Genomic DNA, 24,871 nt, shown 5'->3' on the forward strand with positions numbered 1-24,871 from the left:
GTACTTTTTCCTGACGGTAGCTGCAGTGTCTATTTAAACTGCTAGGGTTTTTTTGTTTGATTGCTTCAGTAGTTCTAGTGCAGGAGGCTCAAGGCCATATTCTATTCCTGTCTATACACAACTCCCCCACTGATGTCAATGGAATAATGCAATGACTGAGGGTACCTACCATAGGCTCTAAGAAAGAATCTGCTGAGTTAGTGAGGAAGGAACACTCAGCAAGAAGTGTTGGGATGTTGGGAGGGCCAAAAGAAAGAAAGACTGACAGCTCTATACTGCAGATAGCTGGCCATATCTCACATGCCTTAGTCATGTGAGTAATCGTATTGACTTAATCAGTACTGCCAACTCCAAGTATTCAAAAAACGTGAGTCAGAGCCCTCCAAATAATTTCTGTCTTAAAAATAACCATTTATTATCTTTTAAATTTTAATGATTTTTAATTTCCTTTCTGTTTTTTAATCTTCATAGTTCATATTTCCAAGCTTTTCTCTGCAGCCATGAAAGCTAGAAATTTCCTTAAAAAAACATGAAAGATGAGATTTTCACGTTATGATCTGACTGTTGAAAGAGCACCAAACACTGTGAGACATGGGATTAAAACAATGAGAGTTGGCAACTCTGTGTGACTCCGACCACTTGTGTTGATCTTATTTACCTGTTTCATTCAAGGACACAGGTTTCTATTTTAAGTTACTCATGTAACCTACATATCAGGAATCAGAGGGTACAATTAATCTGAAATAGAACACAAATTATGAACACAAGAGAATGAAGCCAATAATGATCATATATATCAACTTGTGAGCAATTATTTCTGTTGAGATTTGACCACTGGTTAACGTAATGTTGTAGTGGTGTTGCAGTTCTCTGCATCTGGCTTGCTAAATATTTAATCTTGGCTTTGATGGTCTAATCCTGCTCCTGAAACAACTGACCTGACCATAATTGCTGGGGTGGGGAGCTGCCGGTGGGTGCAGAGCACTCACCAATTTTTCCCCATGCTTGCTTCAGCCCTGGAGCACCCACAGAATCGGCGCCTATGCCAGGAAGCATGTCCCCTTCTGAGAAATCCTGGCCAGTCTACTCAGTGGACACACACTGGGCCTGGCCAAAAGCTCTTCTGTCTGTACCCTGCACCCAGAGTGTGGCTTGAGTGCACAGGGGGAGACCCCGCAGTGGTGGTTCCTGGAGCTGTCCCTATATGGTTGAGAGTGCTGTTGGTGCCTCCCTGATGTTCCTGGAGTGTCCTTGGCTGAGTGACAGCTGAGGATATAGTAAGGAGGCCAAACAGCACCTCCTGTTCTCTTTTTCACCCACTATTGGATCTGCCAGAAAAAAATACAGCTGTGAGTTGGCAAGAGGGCCCAATAGTTTCCCCTCTTCCTGCAGGCAATTGGCAATTTGCTTTCTCCAGCTCTGCCCTAGCCTGTGTTTCAAATTCATCTGCCTGCTTTTCAAGCAGCAGCTGCCTTTGTAACTATAATGGACATGACAAATGCTGCCTGCAGAGCCCATTTTCTTTTGTGACTGTTCTTTTTGTCTGCTGCTAAAGACACACCTCTCCTACGCCAGGTGCAAATATCCAATCTTCCTCATTATAGCTTTGCATGCTCCCTATTCCAAATCGGAGGCAGGCTAACATAATTCTCCAGATGAATGTTGTGCAGAAAAATTACAGCGTCTAAATTAAGTATTGAACATTTTATGTTATTGGTATTTACAAAAGGCACAGAGGGGCTTCTGTCTCTGTATTTTGAGGCTTTGAGACAGACTGTTTTATGGTTTAGTACAATATTATTTTACTTTAACCTTTGGCATCCGTATTTCTGTTGACATAGGATTCTTTAAACGAATGTGCAGACACAGATCAGTCTTTCTGAAATCACTTCTCTTGAGTCAAAAGAAACAGGAATCTCTATTAATTAAGCTCAGGTCTGATTCAACAAGAGATTTTATGCTTTCCTTTAAAAGGCAGTTTCTCCTAGCCAGCAGTGAGATCATTACAAAACCAGTTTTCAGAGGGATTTTACATTAAACTTGAGTAAGCTTGTGCTGTGGGGAGCCATGCAAATTAAATATTAGTATTGAATATGTGTATTAAATTAAATATATGTATTAAAGCTCTAGGGTGAAATTCTGGCCACATTTAAGTCAGAGAGTTTTGCCATTATCTTCAGTGGAGCCAGGGTTTCACCCCTGATGAGGATCAGTATTAGGCACTGTCCTACAGGAAGACAAGGTCTATGCAATAAAACCTTACAATCTAATTGAAAAGTAAAAAAAAGGGGGGTTGTGCCCTGTTTTGCTTTTATGTAGTGTTCAAATAAGAATTTTTGTTTCAAAGAGTGTTGTATAGTTTTTTACATGAGAAACTTAGTTCCTATGTAGTCTGGAAGACTATGGGTATGTTTACACTGCAAAAAAACCCTGTGGCAGCAAGTCTCAGAGTCCAGTTAGCTGAAACAGGCTCATGCTATGGGGCTAAAAGTAGCAGTGTAGATGTTCGGGCTTGGTCTGGAGCCCAGCCTCTGAGACCATCCCCACTCAATGCATTTCAGAGCCTGGCCCCAAACATCTGCAGTGGTATTTTTAGCCCCGCAGCATGAGCCCGAGTCAGTTGACCCAGGTTCTGAGACTTTCTGTGGTGGATCTTTTTTTGCAGCGTAGACAACCTTTGATAATCGGCGAGCTAGTGAAACGGTGACACAAGTGCCAAGAAAGTAAAAATTGAGCAATCAACAGAAGAAAAGATTTTGTTTAATGTTTAAAACTCTGTTTTGGTTTTGTTAATGTCTACTTAACTTTAAGTAAGTCTTTGTGAAAGATTCAGCACCCCTGTCAGAGCTACCAGTACAGGAGCAGTGGAACCGGGGGAGCAGTGGAAGTTAGTGCTCCCACAGTGAAAATACTGTGGGAGCCAATCTCTGTTTCCACCCTCGTGTCATTCTTCAGTGAGCTGCTTCATGCTCTCAGGCCCAGTGGGGCTCTGCATCTGCTGGGGAGAGAGGCAAGAGGAGGACCCAGAGAGGCTGGTGTGGCCCTTACACCCTAATTGTCCCATGCTCCTCAAACAGAGCTATGCTCCCGACTCCCTGCTCGCCAGGATTAGCATGGTGCTTAGGATGTTCAGGTTTCTCTGTGCATCTCTGTTCCCACATTCAAAGCAAACTTCTGCTGCCTCTGTAACAGTACACATCCCAGAGATCCTACAGGACGCCCTACAGCACAACCAGAGAAGCCTGGACTTATTCCTGTTCTTTCCATAATAAAAAATAATCAGAAAAAACTTGGCTAGAAAGAAAAACAAATAAAAATCTTTCAGGCCTTCTGTGTACATCATAAAGAAGCAAAAATTCCCAAACCTCCAGCCACTTTGCAGATGAATCCTGAGGTTACATTTGAAGGAGAAGAGGGCAGTGGCTTTACCCATTAGTCTGGGGTGCGCTTCCACCATAATGCATGAGATGAGAGTAAACATAACACTATTAAACAGCCAACAGGAATTTTGCAAAGAGAACAGACACCAGTTATTCTCTTTAGACAATGAGAATAGAACAGGAAATAATACTACGTTGCAGCAGCACCCAGGGAAATGCTAATTAAACATAGTAAAAATGCATGGGAACGATGAGAAGAGTTAGGCAGTGGAACAAGTTACCAAGGAACTTACAAAATTCTCACTATTTTATTACTCAAATAGAGACAATAGTGTGCTACCAGCAGCTGCATCACAGAAAGATAAGACGACAAGGCTCCTGCTCCAAAGAGATTACAGAAAAAGGTAGCTTGACTGGAACTATTCAAGACTTGACACGATACTCAGTGGGAAAGGATGTTTTAGGTCAGCTAAGTCAATCCTTTCACAATGCAGAAGGATGAATTACTTCGGAAGAGTCACTGGAGATCCATACCAACCAATAGGATTCTATAAATGGCGAAGTTCAGTTTTTAGCGCTGAAATTTTCAGCTTCTTTGACACAAATGGAGGACAAAAATAGCCAGCGAGTTTATGAACATTGTTGATAACAACTTAATAGTCTCAATTAGTATAAACTGTTGAAGATTGGAGAAATTTCAGATGGATTTAAACACACTGGGGGAACTGGGCATCATAGTGGCAGATGTCATTTAGACTGGAAATAATACACATAATAAAGGATTCCTTGAGCTCTCATAACCCGTAGACGAATGGGATCTTAGCACTGAGTGCTATGAAGAAAAATCATAGGTGTCCTTGGAGAATATATCTGCCCAGAATGCAATTGCACTTAAAAGAACAAGTAGGATGCTTGGGTACATTTAAAAAGAGAGAAAACCACACAAAAATAAATATATAACAATATATTATTCAATGGCATCCCTACCCTTGAAGGAGTACATCAAAATTTGATCAATTGATTTTAAGATAGCTGAAAAGGTCAGTGAAGGCTACTAAATATATGTTGGGATTTATATATGAAAGACTGCAAACATCAGGAGTGTTGATAGAAAAGGAGATGCAGAGGCACAATTAAGGTACATTATCCTCAATTATTTAACATTTGAGTACAAACTGACAAACTCCTCTTTTTTACTCTTTTTACAAACTCCTCTTTTTTCAGAGTGGTAGCCGTGTTAGTCTGTATCAGCAAAAACAACGAGGAGTCCTTGTGGCACCTCAGAGACTAACACATTTATTTGGGCATAAGCTTATTTTTTACTTTTTTACTCTGTCTCATAGTACAAGAACAAGAAGATATTCAATACAATTGAAAAATAGTGCAATAATGGTTGATCAAATGTGATACTTCAAGATATAAATTCATCAAACATGGAATTTTCCCATCCGTTGCATGTACAGCATTATGAAAGTAGACAGATACATTATTGAGGGTGTGGGAGTTGGTATGTTTCTCCTTCTTCCAAAGCATTATGTATTGGTTTCTGCTGGAAGCAGATTAGCCAGATTAATTAAGATGATTCATGACAAATGTATTTTCTGTAAATAAAATTTATTTCTTGTGCTGTATGAGATTGACTATAGAATTCACACACAAGAGTTCTTCATTGTTTATTCAGCATTGTTTGATCAACATTTTCCATTGTACTGTACATGACCTTTAAAAGTAAATATGGGTGGGTCAAGAATTAGTATAGTCAAACAATGACCTTTCTAAATTAGAGCTCACAGTTTATGGACCTGATTCTGATTTCACTTACATTGGTATAAACTGGAAGCAACTCCACTTTAGTTACTGGAATCACTCCTAGGAAAAATTAATGATCGTTAGATCAGAATCAGGCCAATTTGTACAAAAGGGCAAACAATCATTTTTAAAAGCTAGTTTTCACTTAAACAAAACGCCTCAAGTCTCCTTTGCCTGCTGAGTACATAGAACACCTATGCAAATTCACCAGTGGTATCAGCTTCACACATTTTCCTTAGCATACATCATTCAAGAGGATCTCAGCATACTGTTGTATTCAGCATCAGTAAGAAAACACTGAAATAGAAAGGCTGGGTATTGCAGCAAGGCCAACATTAAGATAACATTCTTTCAGAATTATTATTACAGGCAGAGCTGGTAGCAATGACTACAGTTAAGACTGTCTAAACACTCTGCATTATAAGATCCTGTTTGCAACTGCTTATAACTTTGTCAAATTTTAACCACTTCAGCTGAAATTTTTCATGCTGGGTGTCTGGCTTAGGCTGAATTTGTTAAAGGTTTCAGCAAAAGTGGTTTAGCTGTCCCTAAGAATGGGGTTAGAGGAAAAGACATTGTTTTTCCAAAGTAAGAAAATTACTACAACTGTTTCACTGAGAAGCTCTATCACCTCTATGCTTTGGAGTGTGGCTGGAAAGTCACTCTGGAATCAGACGTACCTACTGCTATCCCCAGGAAAGTCCATCCAAATTTAGCTGAGTTATAATAAGCCTCTGAAAATCATTGTTTGCACATACTCAGCAGATGTTGTTAGAAGGTAGCAGCAAAATTCTCAAAAGATTCTATCTGCACTGAGCATGTTCTATGCCAGGACAGCAGGTGCTTGGGAAGGCTCTCCATGAAATTGCTCCTCCTGGCTGCCAGGAGCCACTGGAGCAGAACTTTAGAATTGAGAGCAGAGAGTCAGTGGCAGAGGAGGAAAGCAAACTAGAGTCCTAGCCACTGGACCATTCTTCCTTCCTCCCACAACAATCCCTGATATGCTAGTATGCGCATTGTCCATAGAAATGGGGGCACTGTATGTGAAAATGTGGGTAGAGTAGTAGGAAATAATGATAGGTAGCCCATGTGGGTCTCAAAAAAGATATCTACAAAAAACACTACGCAACTTACTGCTATGAAAGGAAGCAGTAACTTCTGCAGTTTACACACCTAGTTGGTGCATAATTCAGACATTTTAGCTGCCTTAAGATCACACAGGTAATATGAATAATGTATATTGCCTTCAGGACAGCAAGGGAATCTTCGCACAAGCTAAAACTATTATTTCTCCAAACAGTGCGTCACATCCTGCCATTGTTCTATAGGAATTTGGTGTGACTCAATGCTAGTATAAAGCTCCTGGATTTATACAGGTCTTTAAAAGCAGTTTCAAAATACCAAAATCAGGAACCATTTACATGCCTCTTTAAAACTTTGAAGTTGTGACATTATGAGGTTACTGATACTGTAAATAATCTGAAAATATCGGTTAGAATGATAGTAAGATAGAGGGACTGAAGCTGGTGAGGTCTCTTGTGCTGGGGGGGTGGGGGGGGGGGAGGAGAATTAGTTCCTGTCCAGATGTGCCACAGCAAATCACCACTATGGTAATTAACCAACTCCCTGGCTGCACCCCTTCCTGGTTGGTGCTGACTACTTTTTGAGCTACAATTGCTCTTTGCAGCACCTTCAACTCCCAGCTCAAGCCAGGTTCTAACAAATTTGTGCCCCTGCAATCTCCTTCCCTGATGAACAGATGCCAATATAGATAATAGCGCGATTATGGCCCAAACCATTACCTCAACAGTTTGTGCTATAAAAAGATAAATTAATTAGCATACCTGTATTAGTTGACAACTAAACACCACCAGGAAATTACTGTCCAGATATATGTTAAATCAATCAAATCAACTGTGAATCTTGTACTGGAGGATTCCAAATAACTCTTCCCCAAAGTGAATGTTTGAAAAAAAGGAGTCTGCTAAAGGTTCTGCGTACTCTCGATTTTATCATAGAAGACCTTTGCCTTGGTAAAAGTCCAACCTACTCTGTGGGTGTGGTATTTAACCTATGTCAGTAAAAATGCAGAGGAGGAAAATGAAAGTGAAGATGTAGTAAGAATCTGAACTTCTTTGGCTTTTGAAATACAATAAATTACCTTCTTTTGCCATCTAAAAAATTTAACAATTAATTTTTTAAACTCTCTTTATATATTTGTTTCTTTTTCTTACAACATAAATAGTTACTGTCATTTTATCAGGTGAGGAGGTGCAGAAGGTGCAAAGGGTAAAATGGCAAAATGAAACACCTATTCCTCTTCTGGCTTTGTGCCAGAAGTTTTCTTAAAGCCATTAATTTCACTGACAGTTTTGCCTAAGGACTCAGTAAAACTTGAATCAGAAACTCCAGATTTGACCCAATAATATCACTCTGCTCTCATATAATACCTTTTAAAGATCTTGCAGCATTTTGCAAACATCAAGATTCAAATAACTTTGTGAGATAGGTGTAAATTATTATACCCATTTACAGATGCAGCTTTTTCTTAAAGTTTTCTGCCTTTGCATTACCACTGATGTGGCCCCATTGGTGGTATTAATGTGGCAGCTCTAGTCTATACATACTATATAGCATCACCAGTGCTTTTTACCCCCACGTTCTTTATCCCTGCTCAACTGCAAGTTTAGGTAACAGGATGGCAAAAAAGGCTGTGGCTGCCAGCACCTCATCAGCATTACGGATCCCCCTTCTTGCTACCACAATTAGAGCTACCTGGGGGAAATTTTAAGAAAAAGCTCAAAATCACTAGCTGCAAATCCATATTGATTAACATTCATGGTTTCTCTAAAATAAGACTAACAGTAGTTGGTGATCCACAGATGGAATCTCAGTTATTTTCAGTTGGTATGTATCAGGACAGATGTGGCACATAATAGGTAATATGTCTCCTCTATAGACCAAATGTCTGTTTTTTAAAAAACTTGATTATACTTCATTGACTATAAATAAAACACGCATTATAATTTACCAATAAAATCTAAATTTGACAGCTTACATAAATGAACAATTATAGCACAATTTGATTTAACCTACAAATAGGAAGATTGTTATTTATCAATAATTATTGTAACTGATTATTACTATTATTTCTATTGTGATGGAACCTAGGCATCCCAGGCATAGACCAGGAATCTAGTTTGCTAAGTGCTGTACAAACACAGAACAAAACAATGATCCCTAATTCAAAGAGTTTACAACACAAGTACTACAATAAAAATGAATGCTTCTTCATAACCATCAGCATCAACCAGTGTACACCTTATTTCAGCCTGAATTTCTCCAGTTTCAAACTTCTAGCCATTGGATATTGTTATAACTTGGTCTGATAGATTGAAGATCACATTAGCAATTTTTTGTTCCCCATGAAGGCACTTACAGACTGTAATCAAGTTACTTCTTAACCTTCTCTTTGTTAAACTAGATAGATATAACTGCTTGAGTGTATGGTATGTTTTCCAACCCTTTAACCATTCTTGTGGCTCTCCTCTGAACCCTCTCCAATTTATCAATATCTTTCTTGAACTGAGGTCACCAGAACTGGACATGGTATTTCAGAAGCAGTTGCACCAGTGCCAAATAGAGAGGTAATATAACCTCCCTACTCCTACTTGACAATCCCGTTTATACATCCAAGGATCACATTAGCCCTTTTGGGGCACAGCATCACACTGGGAGCTCATGTCCAGTGGATTATCTACCATGACCGCCAAGTCTTTTTCAGAGTCACTGTTTCCCCGGGATAGACTCCTCCATACTGTAAGTATGGTTAATCAGGTGTTTCCTTGTCTCTTCAAACAAGCAGAACTCTCCTGCACCTACCCACTAAGAAATCCTCTAGCCCCACTGACCGTCAGCTCTCAGTATTGGTCTTTGCTCTTGTGAATGGCTGTGCTAGTATAACACACCCCAATATACACAGCATTCATCCACTTACAGAGGGTGTGGAGGGAAGGGCTGCCAAACATCATGCATCTTGCCTGACACTCATACATTTGGCAGCCTGGTCACATTCGCCCTTATCCCAGCTTCGATGTCACACAGGTATGTAGCTAAAGTTCCTTCTCCTGGCTGCTGGGGAGCCACTGTGGTGCCAGGTTTTAGGCAATCTCCTTGCTTCCCCTCACTCATCCCCTGGTGAGTGTCTGGCCAATGTGGAGCCCAAGATATGAGGGAATTAAGAGGTGACAGGTGCTGTGTGCTGCTGGCAGGGAGGTAAAGGGACTGGGAAGAAATGGGGCTGAAAGGGGACACAATGGGGGAAAGGGACTGACAGAATAGGGACATAGGGACAGAATGCAGGAAGCTAATGGAGAGAGAGCAGAAGAGGGAAAGCTGCCCAACATTCCTCCACAGCCCACCCCCCCATACATCGAGGCCTTCCCTTCTTCCCCCAACTACCCATACAGGCTGTGCTGATCTCTCTTGCCCTTCCACCAATCCGTCTTCCAGAATCTTTCCCCCTCCACAGTCTACACCTGCAGCAATCCCCAATTTCTTCCAATACCCTATTCCCAATAGTTCCCCCATTATCCCCATCTGCCATGGATTACCCTAATCCCCCTGCTTTGAAGGTGTGTGAAGAATAGGATCATGCCTTCTCCATATCTGCTCCCGCTTGTTGGGGGCACCCTGAATGGGAAATCCATCAAGAAATGCACAAAACATGGCAGTGACAGAGAGATCACATCAGTAACTCTCATACACAGCACTAGACTGGGTAGAGAGGAGAGGGCTGTGCCAGTGTAACCTTCCCGCACCCCCAGCCCCAGCCCCTACTCCCAAAGACATAGAGCTACGAGCTAGGTATAGAGTGGAAGTGAGTTGTGCCAGTGTAACACACATAGCACTGAGCTTTGGGATGGAGGGAAGGCAGGTGCTGTACTAGTGCTTTCATACACATACACAGTACTGAAACAATAGGTTTTGGGTCCATAGTGCAACCATAGCACAGGATGCCAAAATCTGAACCCCTAAGTCGCCCAGGAAACTGAAACAAGCTATCTCTCTAACTAAACCTAAAGCACCATGTCATGCTGCCTGAAGTGGTTCATGACCATGACTGCCAACTGCAGGGCAGACTGTCAGAAAGCAGGCAGACACATCAAACTGGTGGTATGTTCTATAACGAGATTTCACAAACAGAGTAACAAATGTGAACTCCTGAACCACTACAACAGTTTCACTATGGAGCCACAGACAGTCCCCTTGGGCACTCCAGTCTATCTTGCCACCCAGGCAAGCTGGACTTAGTGATAAATTGTCACTTATGCCAGAAATCACAAAATATTCCGGTTGCTCCCCGTCCCAAGAGACCAGTCATTTACCCCAGGTCAATTTGTACTTCAAATCAAAGACAATACCTGTAGCCAATCCTTTAGTAAACTCACTAAGAATTTATTAACTAGCGAAAAGAAATGAATTATTTGCAGGTTAAAGCCGGTAACATATATAGACAAAATGAGTTATAGCTTATGGTTCCACAAGGTATAGTAATCTTTCAGCAGTGAATGTCTTTTAGGGCTAACCCAGGTTGACCCTGGGGATCTCTGCTTTTGTTTCCTAGCTCTAGCCTTGTGTGAGTCCAAACAGTCCAAAAACCAGACTAGGAAATGCTCAGTGATGTAACCCATTTGGTTATTAGTTTCTTTACTGAAACGGAACATCTTTGTTCAAAATCTAACTTCAATTTTCCCATGACATTGAGATTAAATTAAAATAAAGCATGCCAAAAATGTTAAAGATTTAGCTTGTACTAACAAACGCAAGGCTGTTTAGAGTTAACATTGCCACTGTGTCTTCAAGTCACCCTTTTATGCCTAGGATGATCTTACATATCAAGTTTACTGCAATACTAGAAATGAGTAAAAGATGGAATGGCAGCCTCAACCCTAAATGTCCTTGCTTTTTTCAGCTTAAATTAGATTTATGCAGATACATTCTCTCATCATCATGAAGGTAGAATTATGCACTAACTCCCACTACTGTTAATAGGAATTTACAGCATACATATCATAGAGATATATATTGGTAATGAGACAAACCCTAAGTTCTGTACTTAGGCATTAATTTCACTGAGAGTTTTGCCTAAGGACTCAGTAAAACTTGAATCAGGAACTCCAGATTTAACCCAATAATATCTCATATAATACCTTTTAAGGATCTTGCAGCATTTTGCAAACATCAAGATTCAAATAACTTTGTGAGACAGGTGTAAATTATTATACCCATTTACAGATGGGTATAGTAAACCATACAATGCAGCCCAGCACTGCACAGCTAGTGCCAGAACAGAAAATAGTACCCTGAAGCAGTAATGGCAGCCCCAAGTGTTCAAAAATCATGATTCAGCCTCTATGCCCCCCTGCAAATCATGAGATTTGTTTAAAGAATCATGAGATTTTTAAAAACAATAAATGCTGGGTTCTACTTTCCTTCTGTTTTCTGCGACTTGACATTACACTCAAATCACACTACCAATCTTTTGTCCACTACCACATAGGCTGAAAACTTAGTTTGGTGGGGGTTTTTTACAACAAACAACAAACTGAGATTCTTACATAACACCACAACTCTTGGAGCTGAGGCTTTTAGAGAGACACCAAATATTGTGAGACTCTTGATAAAATCATGAGAGTTGGCAACATGGCAAAAATCTTGACTTACCATCTGCTGTTCTGCCTAGTAGACCGTACTTCATCTTTAAATATCCCATGTCTAAAAGTGATGATACACCCCTTCATCTTATTCAATTCAAACATTAGCCTACCTCAGTCAAATATCACCTTGACCCCAACACATATATAATAAGAGGAGGAAAGTAATCAGAAAGGGAATAAAAGAAAACTAAACAGTAATACCTTCCCAAGGGTATCTAATAGTTGCTTGCCCAGTAAGTGCTTATCATAATACATTTCACAATCAATGTTTGTCGCTGCAAGAAGCAAATTACAATTACACACCTTTAGTGCTGTATAGATCATCTTTCCAGAGCTTCTTAATGGAATGTGAAATCCAGCAAACTACTGCAATTTACTTAATGGTACCTGTCTACAAAAGTTTTTCTGTAATTAAAACATCACATATTTCTTTAATGCCTTTTGCCAGCCAACAATCCCTTTCCCCCACATTCCCATGCCTCTATTTGCTCTAGATTCCGTGCTGTTTAAGCTTGTACTCAGTTAATGTTTTTCACTGAAGAATCTAGCCTTCCATACCAGTCATACCTTCAGAAATTATTTGTCCTTTAAGACAAGATAATTATGACCCATTTTCCCTCTCTTTGGGATATGACAATACTAATGTGGTTAGCACTAGACATCTTAAAATCCTATGTACAAAACTACCAGTGAACAAGTAGCATGATAGGCAGTGGGTGGTCTAAGCTTGGTGTAGCTGTCATCAATCTCCAGGAAACCATATGTCTCTCTCTCAACATGCCTGATCTCTGCTAGTCTCTGAAGTAAGAGTCCTTAGGCCACTACAATCACTAGAAATCCGGCTGACAGCCGTGGGGCTAGACAATACTAAGGAGCTTGTTTTAAGGTCACCCCAGAAGTTAATCATGTAATGATCGTTAAGTATAGTATTACAAAAGTACAAAGGTCTCCCTCCAGCAGTACATCTGACATATACAAGTATGGAAATTTAATTCATTGCAATTATTTTTAACACATAGTTCCAAGTGAATTCACATTGTCAGGAAGCTTTTTCTTATTAATTATCAGATGGAAAATGGCCGTTTGTTATTCTGCTAATTACTGTCCAACTCTACTTGGTTCAAAAGGTTATTAGAAGATTAGACTGATCAGATACTACACTATCAGCAAGCCAGGATTTTTCGTCATGGAAAATTCATTGGGATGTTTTTCATTGTGGAAGTCTCTCCTTCCCCCTCATTTGACCAATCTGCAAGTAAAAATTAGTGGAAATGGCAGTACTTTAAATCCATATGTCCTCTGCAGATTTGACAGATCGAGAAATGTTATCTATTATTCCATTTACGGCCTTCAGAAGATACATATTTGTTAAATTTGGGTTGATAAATAGTGTTTGGTAATGAAGAAGAAGAAGAAGAAGAGAAGTTTTACTGCTCAAAGACCCAGAAGCCAGTTTGTTTGGAACGAAAATGAAGTTCACTTACTGGTACTGTACCACACAAACAAATAAATTTAGTCCTGGTAAAAGTTTACAAACTCAGTGTTGCCAAATCTGATGATTTTATTGTGAGTCTCATCTTATTTAATGTTTTTCCTCAAAGCCCCAGCTCCACATGATTAGGTGAGAATCTCAGCTTTAATTTTTTAAACAGTAAGTTTCTAGCCCCCATGGATGTCGAGAAAAACTTGAAAATGTGGCCCAAGTTAACCATTAAGCTGAGACAACAGAAGACAAATACAATGATTCCCAAATTGTTCTTTTTTAAAAACTTCCAAAATCTCATAATTCTAAGCAAAATGTATGTTTTTATGTGGTCTGATTTGTATTTTTTGAATAGATAGGGTTTAGAAATACTGCAGATTGGCATTCCTCAATATTTATCAACAGAGCAAGTATAACAAAGGCAGCAGTAGGGGAAACATCCTCCCCATGAGGCTAGAAGCTCCTGGCTGCTGCAAGGAGGAAGTCTATATTACTCAAATGGTAGCAGGAGGAATTGGTGGCATTGCAGATGTCTCTTGCCTCTGGTAGATCCCTAGGGTTATTACGTACTGAATACCGAACTCTTTGCCACTTCTGGAGTGAGGCAAACAGTAAATATTAATAAAAAAACTCCATGAGTGTAAACTCAGTGAATATCCTGTTCTTTATGTGTGTGGAGCATAGGGGGTTACCTATGATGGGGCAACATATGGTTAATTAGCTAATGTGGGGGAAAGAGCTCAGTTGGTGGCAGACCAACAAGAAGAGCAGATCTCCAGTCCTTAGCTCCTGAAGCAAGGCCTGGGTAAAAGCAAAGACTCCTCAGCCACCACTGCCAGGTGACCTCTCCTGAAGGAAGGAAGGAAGGAAGGGAGGGAGGGAGGAAGGGAGGAGCTGTTGTAAATCCACTTATGTTGGAGACTATGCGGTAGTGTCAACACTGAAGCACTACAGTGTTACAGCTGCAGCTCTGCAGCTTTGTACCTGTAGCGTTTTAAGTACAGACATAACCTAACACAGATATATATTAATCTCACACAATTTTTAAAACTGATCTTTTTTACTGTTAAGCTTACATTGGGAATCTGTTCCCTTTGTGATATTTTTTTCTTCCTCATCAGGAGATAAATTTAAAAAAACCTGAGTTCCTATTTAAGTGCCAATATAAGTGAATCTTTGAAAATCCAGCCATATGTGCCACAGTGGAAGCTACTAGGCACTGAGCAGTTTGAAAATCTGGTCCCAGTGGTGACAACCTGAAAACCTGGCCCTGAGTCCTTTTGAAAACCTGTTTCCATTGATTTGCTATTTATAGGGGTGCCTACATAGTCTGAGTTGGGTTTTTTTGTTTTTTTTGCATTGAAGCATTCTAGAGAGGATGAATACAAGTAAAGAATTTCAAAATTTTACAAACAGGACAAAGTAATATTTTGGCCCACCCAATCTTGACAGTGCCCTATTATTTCTCCTTAGGGTTGCCAACTTTGGTTGGATGAATTACTGGAGGTTTCATCACATGACATTATCTTTAATTAAAGATTAATCTTTAATTCCTGGAAACTCCAGGACAAGCCTGGAGCTGGGTTGGCAACCCTATTTCTCCTTGATATATGAGTGTGTACATATGTATATTATACTTGTGCTAACTTCATATGGGAAGTACAGGCTCTTTTATCAATGGCTAAAAGGTTGACTGGTTTCACTGAAAAGTCTGTATATTTTACTGAAATCTTATTTTAATCTTCCTCATTGGATCACAGCAAAAAGCAATCAGCTCAAGGATACATTATAATAGCAAGGCAAAATCAGGATGAAAACTTAGCAGTCTCAGAGTCACAAAATCATCCATCCTTACTGTTGCAATGAAGACATCTAATATTTTATAAACCTGTGGCAAATTTATGAGTATAATTTTGCATGGCTGCATTAGAGAGTTTATTTTCTGTTTTCCAGCAGTGGAAGAAAACTAACCTCACAGAGATGTGTTGATCAGGGCATATAAACTTAAAATGCAGTCTTAAAATTTTTAAAGACATTATTTGATATTTAAAGGTTTCAGGATCAGTCTTCCTGCACCATCAGATGCATAAGGTCTACTAAAGGTTTATTCTAAATTAATGACTTAGAATTCCACAATGTGAAGAAAGATATGCCTTTAACTTCACCTTACCAATTATAGAACACTATACTTATTATAGCTCAAATCCTGTAAGCCTGTTACTCAGATCATCCCCTTAGTTTATATTTTGACTTTTCGCTCAGCTAAACTTGGATTCTGAGTATTCTGGATATCAACATAAATTTATAATATCCTTGTTTAAAAATAGGCTTTTAAAATGCCTAACAATGAAATGTGTAACAGTTTGTGCAGATTCATACTCTGAATATAATGCTACAATATTCCCCAAGTTTGCAAGACATAATAGTAATAATGACAGCCTTTCCAATTTGCTGTAATGTCTTTTTGCTTTTTAGTTAATTGTATTAGCATTTCTAACATTGCAATATAAATCAATCAATCAATCAGGAGTGTCCCAAATTAAAGTGGAATGTTGTTTCAACCAAGCACAACAAATTTTCTATGACAGCTCTTACACATTTTTTAGCACTTGAGGAAGCAAAGTTCCATACATGCAGCAAAGCTAAATTGTATACAAAGAATTCCTCTTGCTGATAAAGTAATAAAGTATGCTTCTCATTATCATCCTATTGACAACTCAACTCCCCTACAAGGGCAACACATAGTTCTCAGAGAGAGGACTTTGAGATAAGAAATGTATTCCTCTTTCAGTTTTATTTCATTGTATTTACATAAGTGTAAATTTTAGACATTTAGTTTACAACGTTCTGATCCCACTCGGACTGAAGTCAGTGAGAGCATTGCCATTGACTTGAATGGGTGCTGGATCAGACTTTTATAGAGTACTTTTCAACTGAAGATATCAAAACACTCTACATAAATGAGCATTACTATCATCAAAAATCTACAGATGGGGAAACTGAGCCACAGAAGTTTAATAATTTATCCAGAATTACATAATGTGGTGTTTAGATGCTGCTTGTAATTATTAGAACTGGGATCACTGGCTGTTGGGAGCCTGAAAGGACAGGAAACAGGAAGGGGGGCGGAAGTTGAGGAGGTGGAGTGAGAGCTACTGAGGGTGCAGCAGCAGCTTGGTAAAGAGGTTTCCACTTTAAAAATAAAGTCCTGTTGAAGTTTGTTAGTACCTTGCCTGGTTGCTACACATTTTGGTAACGAGGATGGATCTTCTGCCTCTGAACCCACCTGCACCCTTTCTGCAAAGCTCAGGTGAGCCTCCAATTGCTTTTACTGCCTGGATCCATATGTTTGAGACTTATCTGCTTGAAATCACTGGTACAGAGATTTCTGAAGTAAGAAAGTGTGCTCTGCTAATCCACTGCCTTGGAGCAGAAGGACAGCATATATTTTACAATTTTCCCTTGCAGATGATAAATATGAGACTGCACTCACTGCATTAAAGAATTTTTTTGTGCCAAAAGTCAATGTAGTAGCTAATCGCTACAGATTTCGCCAGTGTGAGCAGAAAACAGGGGAGACTATAATGCAGTATATTGCTTCCCTGAGGAGTCTGATTGTAACTTGTGACTTTGGGAATATGGCAGATGAGATGATTTGAGACCAGCTCATTGAGAAAACAACCATGCTTCGTGTAAGAGAACACTTACTTCTAGAACCACACTTACACTAGAAAAAGCAATAACCATTGCTACTCAGATTGAGTCAGCTACAGCTGAAGCCAAAATAATGAGTATGGATATAGGAGGCACAGTCCAGGCTGTGACTCCTTTGCAGAAAAGTTCACTATTGCTGCAGACAAACGATTACAAGAGTAAAACTAATGGAAAACCACCGAATCAGCAAATTCAAAATACAGTAAAAGCATGCTTTCACTGTGGATCCCCACGACACCTTGCAAGCTACACAGGATGTCTGGCAAAAGTAGCTCAGTGCAATCATTGCAAAAAGATTGGGCATTTTGCTAAAGTATGTTGCAGCAGCCAGTTCAATTAACAGGTGCATGCAGTTACAATACCAGATGTTACTGTGCTGAGCGTGGACAAAATCACTACTGCACATATTCCAGAACAAATAAAGTGCACTGTAAACGTTTCTGCCATACCCTCAGGCAAATCACACTCTATTCAGCTAATGTTGGACACTGGCTCAGCAGTATCTATACTACCTGATTCCATCTATTTGCATTGCTTTAAAGATGTGCCTCTTACTGAACCCAAACTTCAGTTGGTATGCTATTTGAAAAACCATATTCCAGTACATGGCTGCCTGTCAGCAATAGTTACTTTTGGTGATGGCTGTGTAACTGCAGAGTTCTACATTGTCCACAAAGGCACTCCTATCCTTGGCAGAGATTTATTGGCTGCTTTAAATCTCAGAGTAGTTAATGGACGAACTGATCTTCCTCAGCAAAGCACTGTTGTGATACAAACACCGGTTTCAGCTGGGACCCAACACCAGATTGAAGAGAAACTCGTCTGTGCTTATGGGTTTCTGCATAAAGTTAAAATGCAGAATAATGTGATGCCTGTATGACAGAAGTTACAGCACTTACCATTTTCAGTCAGGGAAGCTGTTTCAGAGGAACTTAGAAAACTTGTTCAAAAGGACATTATTGAAGATTGACTCCTTGGAAAGGGTTTCACCTACAGTAGTGATGCAGAAGAAGGGTGGAGGCATTCGCCTTTGTGTGAACTTAAGGGAGCCAAATAAAGCTATTGTGATTGACAGTCACCCTCTTCCTCACATAGAAGAAGTATTTGCAGAACTCCATGGAGCAAAGATGTTTTCTACTCTTGATTTGCAGACCGCATACTACCAGGTTATGTTGCATGAAGATAGCAGAGACCTCACAGCATTTATTACACATGAGGGACTATTTCATTTTAAACGTGTTCCATACGGTCTTGCATCTGCCCCAAGTGCCTTCCAAAAAATGATGTAATTGATTCTGCAGAATCAACATGGAGTTCAGTGGTATCTGGATGATATTATCATGTATGGAAATACTTCTGAGGAGCATGACAATAACCTGCAGTCTGTACTAAACTGCATCAGCAAAGCAGGCCTCAAGCTCAATAGGTCCAAATGCAAATTTAGACAAACTGAACTCTCCTTTCTGGGGCATACAATTTCACAGGCTGGACTAAAACCTGATCCAGATCATATCCTGGCAATTTCAAATGCTCCGCCTCCAACAGCTTTGCAAACCTTACGTTCCTTCTTGGGTCTTACCTCCTGGTGTGCAAAATTCATTCCCAATTATGCTTCTGTCATTGAACCATTACGAGAATTACTACGGAGAAGTTCAACTTTAGTGTGGACAATGGATGCACAAGCTAGTTTCGAAACAGTGAAAGACTTGATTGTACATAGTCCAGTACTTGCACTATTCACTCCTGATGCTTCTGATTATGGACTTAGGGCTGTCCTCACACAACTTCATGAAGACAACACAGAGAGGACTGTTGCATTTGCTTCAAGGACACTAAGTAATGCTGAGAGAAAATATTCTACAGTCAAAAAAGAAGCACTTGCTTGTGTCTGGGCTACTGAAAAATGGAGAACTTACCTGTGGGGCTGCACGTTCAAGCTGCACACAGACCACAGCCCTTTGACGACGTTGCTCACCACGAAAGAACTGGGAAGAGTAGGATATTGTATTGCTAGACCATCTGCAAGACTACTCTCTTTCAATTATGAACTGGAATATAAGCCTGGAAACCAAAATGTGGTGGCTGATTGCCTTTCTTGCCTGCCTTTGCCTTCACCAGATGGTCCACCGGAGGATGAGGATGTAGTAGTTGTGCTTATTACAAGCACTTTCACTGCAGTTACAAGAGAACAATTTCAAGCTGCTTGTTCAGCATGTCCAATTCAACAAAAACTACGGGAATTTCTGACAAAGAGATGGCCCAGTCACCCTAAAAACCTTGACCCAGTTTTGCTGCCTTATTTTAGAGTTCTGGATGAACTTTCTTTGCTTGATGTCTGTGTTCTATGAGGTACACACTGGCTCCTTGTGCCAGAAGAATTACAGTCAAAACTCATACACCTGGCACACGATACTCATCAAGGAATTGTCCGAACCAAACAACGACTACGGGATCTGTATTGGTGGCCAGGGATGGACTCTCAAACTGAAGCACTCATAAAATCCTGTGTCACTTGCCAAATGCATGATAAGACAGCAGTGACATGCACCCCTCCATTACAGCCTGTTCCTCTTCCTGAATCTGCATGGGAAAAAGTGGCGGTTGACATTGTAGGACCCTTTGATACTGCTCCAAGTGACTGCCATTATGCCATCACTTTAATAGACTATTTCAGTAAATGGCCTGAGGTAGCGTTTACATCGCAAATCTCTTCTGCTACAGTAATTAAGTTCCTCTCTTCAGTTTTTAGCAGGGAAGGTAATCCCAAAGAACTGGTTTCAGATAATGGTAGTCAATTTACTTTCTTGGAGTTTGAAACTTTTCTAGCACAGAGGAACATTTTACACAGAAGGTCATCCCTATATTACCGTCAAGCCAATGGGGAAATCGAACTGTTTAACAGAAGTTTGAAAGAGAGTTTGCAAACAGCTAAACTGGAAGGGCAATTGTGGATACCCTTCACTACTGATTTCTTGCAAGCATACCAAGCTACACGACATGCCACAACGCAAAGATCACCCACAGAGTTACTGCATGGGAAACAGATGAATATTAAACTGAACATTGCTGGATTGTTAAAGGCACGACCTGATGCCCCAAACAAGGATGATGTGAGAAAAACAGTTGAACAGAACCAAGCAAAGTCTAAGGCTTTCACAGACAAGAGGCAGGGTGCTAAGGAACCAAAGTTGCTAAGGAACTGCGGCCAGTGGGAGGTGCCATCAGCCGAACCTGCGGACGCTGCAGGTAAACAAACCATCCAGGCCTGCCAGCGGATTTCCCTGATGGGCCAAAGGTTGCCGATCTGTGAGATAACTGAAAGCACAGGAAAAGATAAAGGGTTAGTAAGTTAGCAACCAACTAACTAGTAAACAAGGAGGAGAAAGCAAGCCATCAACAGCAGTGCTGATTACATTTAAGGGAGGGATTCCACCTGAGGAAGTAATACTTAGGTCATATCTACATTACAGAGTTTTGTCTACAGAAGTTAGCTTTCATCAACAAAATAGTGGAGGTGTACACTCTGCAATGCTCCTCCCATCAATTTAACTCTCCTGCCATGCCAGCATAATTAAACCACCTGGATGGGAGGCATAGAGCTTTTTGTGACAAAGTCAGAGCGACGCAGGGTCAGTGTAGACATTGCCTTGTTTACGTCACCCTAAGTGGCCTCCAGGAGGTGTCCCACAATGCCCATCATGACCGCTCTAGTCACCAGTTTGAACTCTGCTGCCCTGCAGCCAGGTACACAGGCATCAACCCCCCCCAACCCCCCTTTAAAGCCCCAGAACAAAAGGGACATGCTAAGATCAAAGTGCTGAGGCAGGTGTATCAGAAAGCAAGGGATACCTATCATCAGTCTGGTGTGTCACCAAAGATATGCTGCTTCTACAAGCAGCCACCTCCAGTGGCAACAGCCCCATGGATACTTCGTTGGGGCTGAAGGCAGCAGCCAGTGGAGTCAGCCCTGAGGATGAAGTGGTGGAGGCGGAAGTGGAGTTGGAGGAGGATGGGGACAGGTGGTAGGGTCTTCCAGTGGTGTGGTGAGCCAGGACGTCTTTATAACTCAGAAGGGGGCTAGCCAGTCCCAGCACCCTGGCTCTGGCATGCCTGCTGCAGAAGATGGGAGCTCTGGTAAGTACTCATTGTGGCTTGATACTGTAGGGAGACATGAGGTAGAACTCTGCTTTTTTTCCTCACAGGGTAGAAGAGGGATAGAAATAACCAACACGATGACTGTTTGCATCTGCTTCTCATTCCCCTGTGCAGCTAGGCAGAGGGGGCCCTGCAGAAAAGTTTGTTGATATCCTGGGAATCCTCCATAGATATCTCTAGGAAACTTTCTTGGAGGTGTTCTGCAATCCTCTACCAAAGAGTCCTTGGAAGGGCTGCCTTGTTTCTTCCTCCATGGTAGCAAACTTTGCCATGCCAATCAGCAATTACTTCTGCAGCCACCAAAGCAGCACACAGGCAAGCAGCATACAGACCCCATCTGGAGCTGCACACATGCAGGAGCTGCACCCTTGCATCCTCAGTTACCCTCAGGAGTGAGATATCAGCTTCTATCACCCGTGCCTCTGGAAAACAGTGCCAGTGTTCAGACTAGTATCCCAAGGCACTTATAATGATTCCCCCTCTGAAACCCCTCTCCCTTTGGCCTATCTTGCCCCTTCTCCCCCGGGCGAAACTCACCGTGGTTAGGGCTCTTGCCATGCTGTGTGCCTGCCAGTGGAAAGTGAGAAAGTGGTGTATCTAACTTGTATGAACCAAGGTTGTGAGTGCACTCACAATAGTGCCTCTGTCTATTGTTTCTTTAGCTTCTGCAGATGGCCCTTGAGGGTCTCCTCCTGCACACTAGCTGAGTGGCTCCATCTGATAAGGAGATGAACCAGGAGGAGTAAGAAAGACATGTTCAGGGAGGTGCTGCAATCACCTGCTGCTGCTGATAGCAAGCAGAGAGTATGGAGAGAGGCTATCAGTGAAAAACTGAGAATGGATAGCCAGGAGAGGAAACAGGGGCAGGAGCAGATGATACAGCTGCTCAAGGACCAAATGGACATGCTGAGGTTCCTGCCTGTGCTGCAGACTGAACATATCCGTGCTCGCCTCTCCCTGCAGTCCATACAGAACAGCCTTCCATGCCCTTCCCAAATCCCCGCCCCCGTCATATTCCTCGCATGTTTCTGTGCCATTGCAGTAATCCATGCACTCCACCCCTAGGAACATGTTTCACAATGACAGCTGGATATATACCCAGCTGTGACAGCTTCATTGCAAAACGTGCTCTTCATTGTCATGGCCCTAGAAAACAGAAATGTGTGTATAGATGTTTAATAAAAATTTATGTATAGAAAAAAATGAATCTTTATTTGTCTCTTACACAGGCTGGTTGCTGCTGAAGTTCATACACAGTGGCAAATCAGTGCTATTGTAAAGTAAAATTGATGCACACACAGCAATCATTACAAAGGTCATACTACTGTAAAACAAAGCAATACCTGGCTCAATACATTACAGAAAGACACATTACTGGGGCTCACTGTCAAAATGCTCCTTCAAAGCCTCCCTGTTCAAACAGTCTCTTGTTGAGCCCCTCTAACAGCCCTGGTATGAGGTTGCCCAAAAGCAGCCACCAGCTGACCAATCTCACCCCGCAGAAACTTTTCCCACTTAGCTTCACAAATGTTATGCAGAGCACAGCAGGCTGCTATGACCATTGGAATATTTTCCTCATTCAGGTCTAACCTGCCAAAAAGGGCACCACTAGCGAACTTTTAATCTGCCAAAGGCACATTCAACAATCATTCTGCACCTTCTGAGCCTGTTGTTGAAGCGCTCCTTGCTGTAGTCAAGGTTCCCGGTGTAAGGCTCCATGAGCCATGGGAGCAAGGTGTAGGCTGGGTCTCCCAGGACCACAATTGGCATTTCCACATTCCCAGTTGGAATCTTCTGGTCTGGAAAGAAAGTCCCTGCTTGCAGCTTTCTATACAGGCTGGTATTTCTGAAGATGCATGCGTCATGCATCTTCCCTGACCACCCTGCAATGATGTCGATGAAATAAATGACCCCAGTGATCCACCAGCACTTGCAATACCATAGAAAAGTAGCCCTTTCTGTTGACTGTATGGACTGGTCTGGGGCCAAAATGGGGCCATTTATTACAACACCTTTAGCTTCTAGTGAAATTCCAGTTATACTACCAATGAAACTACTGGACCTAGCTTTCTGAGCCACAGTTAATGGGAAGTGTAATGATGAAAGTACCAAACAAATATGAGTATTGTTGGGAATTTGATAGGCAAACTATAGCACACAAAATTAAAACTCCATATCCATTCAAGTTAAAGTATGGATTCAGAAGCTGAAAGACAAGGAAAAACTAAACAACGTCAAAACTTTTAGTCATGGGAAAATTTAATTATGGATGGAAAGTTGCATGTCCAAACATTAATTTCAATTTATTTTATAAATTTAAGAGTAAAAAAGAGATGTTAGTATTAAAAATGAAATCTATCAGTATATAGATGAAAAGTGGAGTCAGTTTTGTCTAATATATACAGGTGGGTCCGAAAAAGAAAAAGCAGAAAAAGTATAGCATATTGCATACCAAAATTTTGAATTGGTACATCTAAAAGAATATCCAATTTTGTAGCTGTCATGACAGCCAAACTAGTAGCAATTATGCTAGCACTAAACTGGAGATGGATGTGTATGCCCAGCAGTGTCAGTCTTTTTTTAAAAAAATTCAATTTCAGGCCTTATGGTGATTAAAAGGGTGTCTCACTATGGAGTAGTGATTTAATCAATGAAATTATATTTCTAATAACAGAGTTAGTGCAGCTGGGGATATGTGTAGAATTAGCTGGGATCTCAGTGCGTATTGGGATAACAGGGAATGAAATAGCAGACAAAGCAGGTACAAATACTGTAAGAAATTGAAATATTGACACAGAAATGCCCTTAAGTAAATAGAAATTCAGAAGGCTAATACAGAAAAATTTAAAAGAGGAACGCAAAAAATGTGGATTAACAAAAAAAATTGATTTTTTAAAAACTGTACCCTAGAGTTGAAGATAATATCATTCAGGGCCTGGGTAGGAACAATGAACTGTTTTTGTTTAGAGTACTAATTGGCCATTGTGGCATAAACAAAAATCTCTTTTGAATAAATATGTACCAGAGGAAAACTCAGGTTCAAAGGGGAGCTAGAAGGGCTCAGAAAGATACCAAGTCTACTAAGAAAATTAAAATATGCAGGATAACGTCTGTAAGCCACCTCAGTGGGAGGGAGGGATGGAACATTTCTCAGTGTAATGAGGCTTTCACCAACTGTACACTGGCGGGCGTGGGGAGGGGGCAAAATCAGTCAGTCAAATGATAATTATGGGAAAAGAATCTGCCAAGAAAATCCAGAAACCATTTTTCCTCACAAAGAAAAATCATACATTTTAAGTACAATTTAGAGTAGTAGTTTAATTGCACTGTGCCAGATTTGAATTGCAAAGAAGATACGAAGAAAGAATTTGGCTAGCAATTTGTACCACTGTACTGAATAAGCACGGTTTTATTTAGAGCATTTATTAATATTGAATGTACTGAGAATTTTTTCTGTTAAACCTGTTTAGAAAAGGAAGACTTGTGCTTTTTGCAAAAATAATTTGTACTATGCAGCTGCCTAGCTGAAGAGAGTTGTGACACATAATACAGATCAAAGTCCCTACTAACTATCTGAAATCTACTTATCAAAAACAACTCAATCCTACAGC

The 24,871-nt window shown here is 40.7% G+C and overlaps 1 protein-coding gene across 3 annotated transcripts in view; it reads right to left on the minus strand.

Moving 5' to 3' along the window:
* The window catches only part of PLS1 (plastin 1), an 80,758-nt gene that overhangs the window by 49,445 nt on the left and 6,442 nt on the right, over positions 1-24,871 (minus strand). Inside the window, exons 1-2 of one of the 3 annotated variants that reach the window (XM_037909645.2) lie at positions 7,034-7,199; positions 5,203-5,249 (exon numbers count right to left, since the gene is read on the minus strand). The exons of 1 other annotated variant lie outside the window; for it this stretch is intronic. The gene's annotated coding sequence lies outside the window, so the exon portion shown is untranslated. Of the gene's footprint in view, positions 1-5,202; positions 5,250-7,033; positions 7,200-24,871 lie in introns of those variants that run through there. One more of the 3 variants, XM_007054998.4, reaches the window with a different exon arrangement.

Source organism: Chelonia mydas, chromosome 9, assembly GCF_015237465.2.
Source record: "Chelonia mydas isolate rCheMyd1 chromosome 9, rCheMyd1.pri.v2, whole genome shotgun sequence".
Classification (NCBI taxonomy): domain Eukaryota; kingdom Metazoa; phylum Chordata; order Testudines; family Cheloniidae; genus Chelonia; species Chelonia mydas.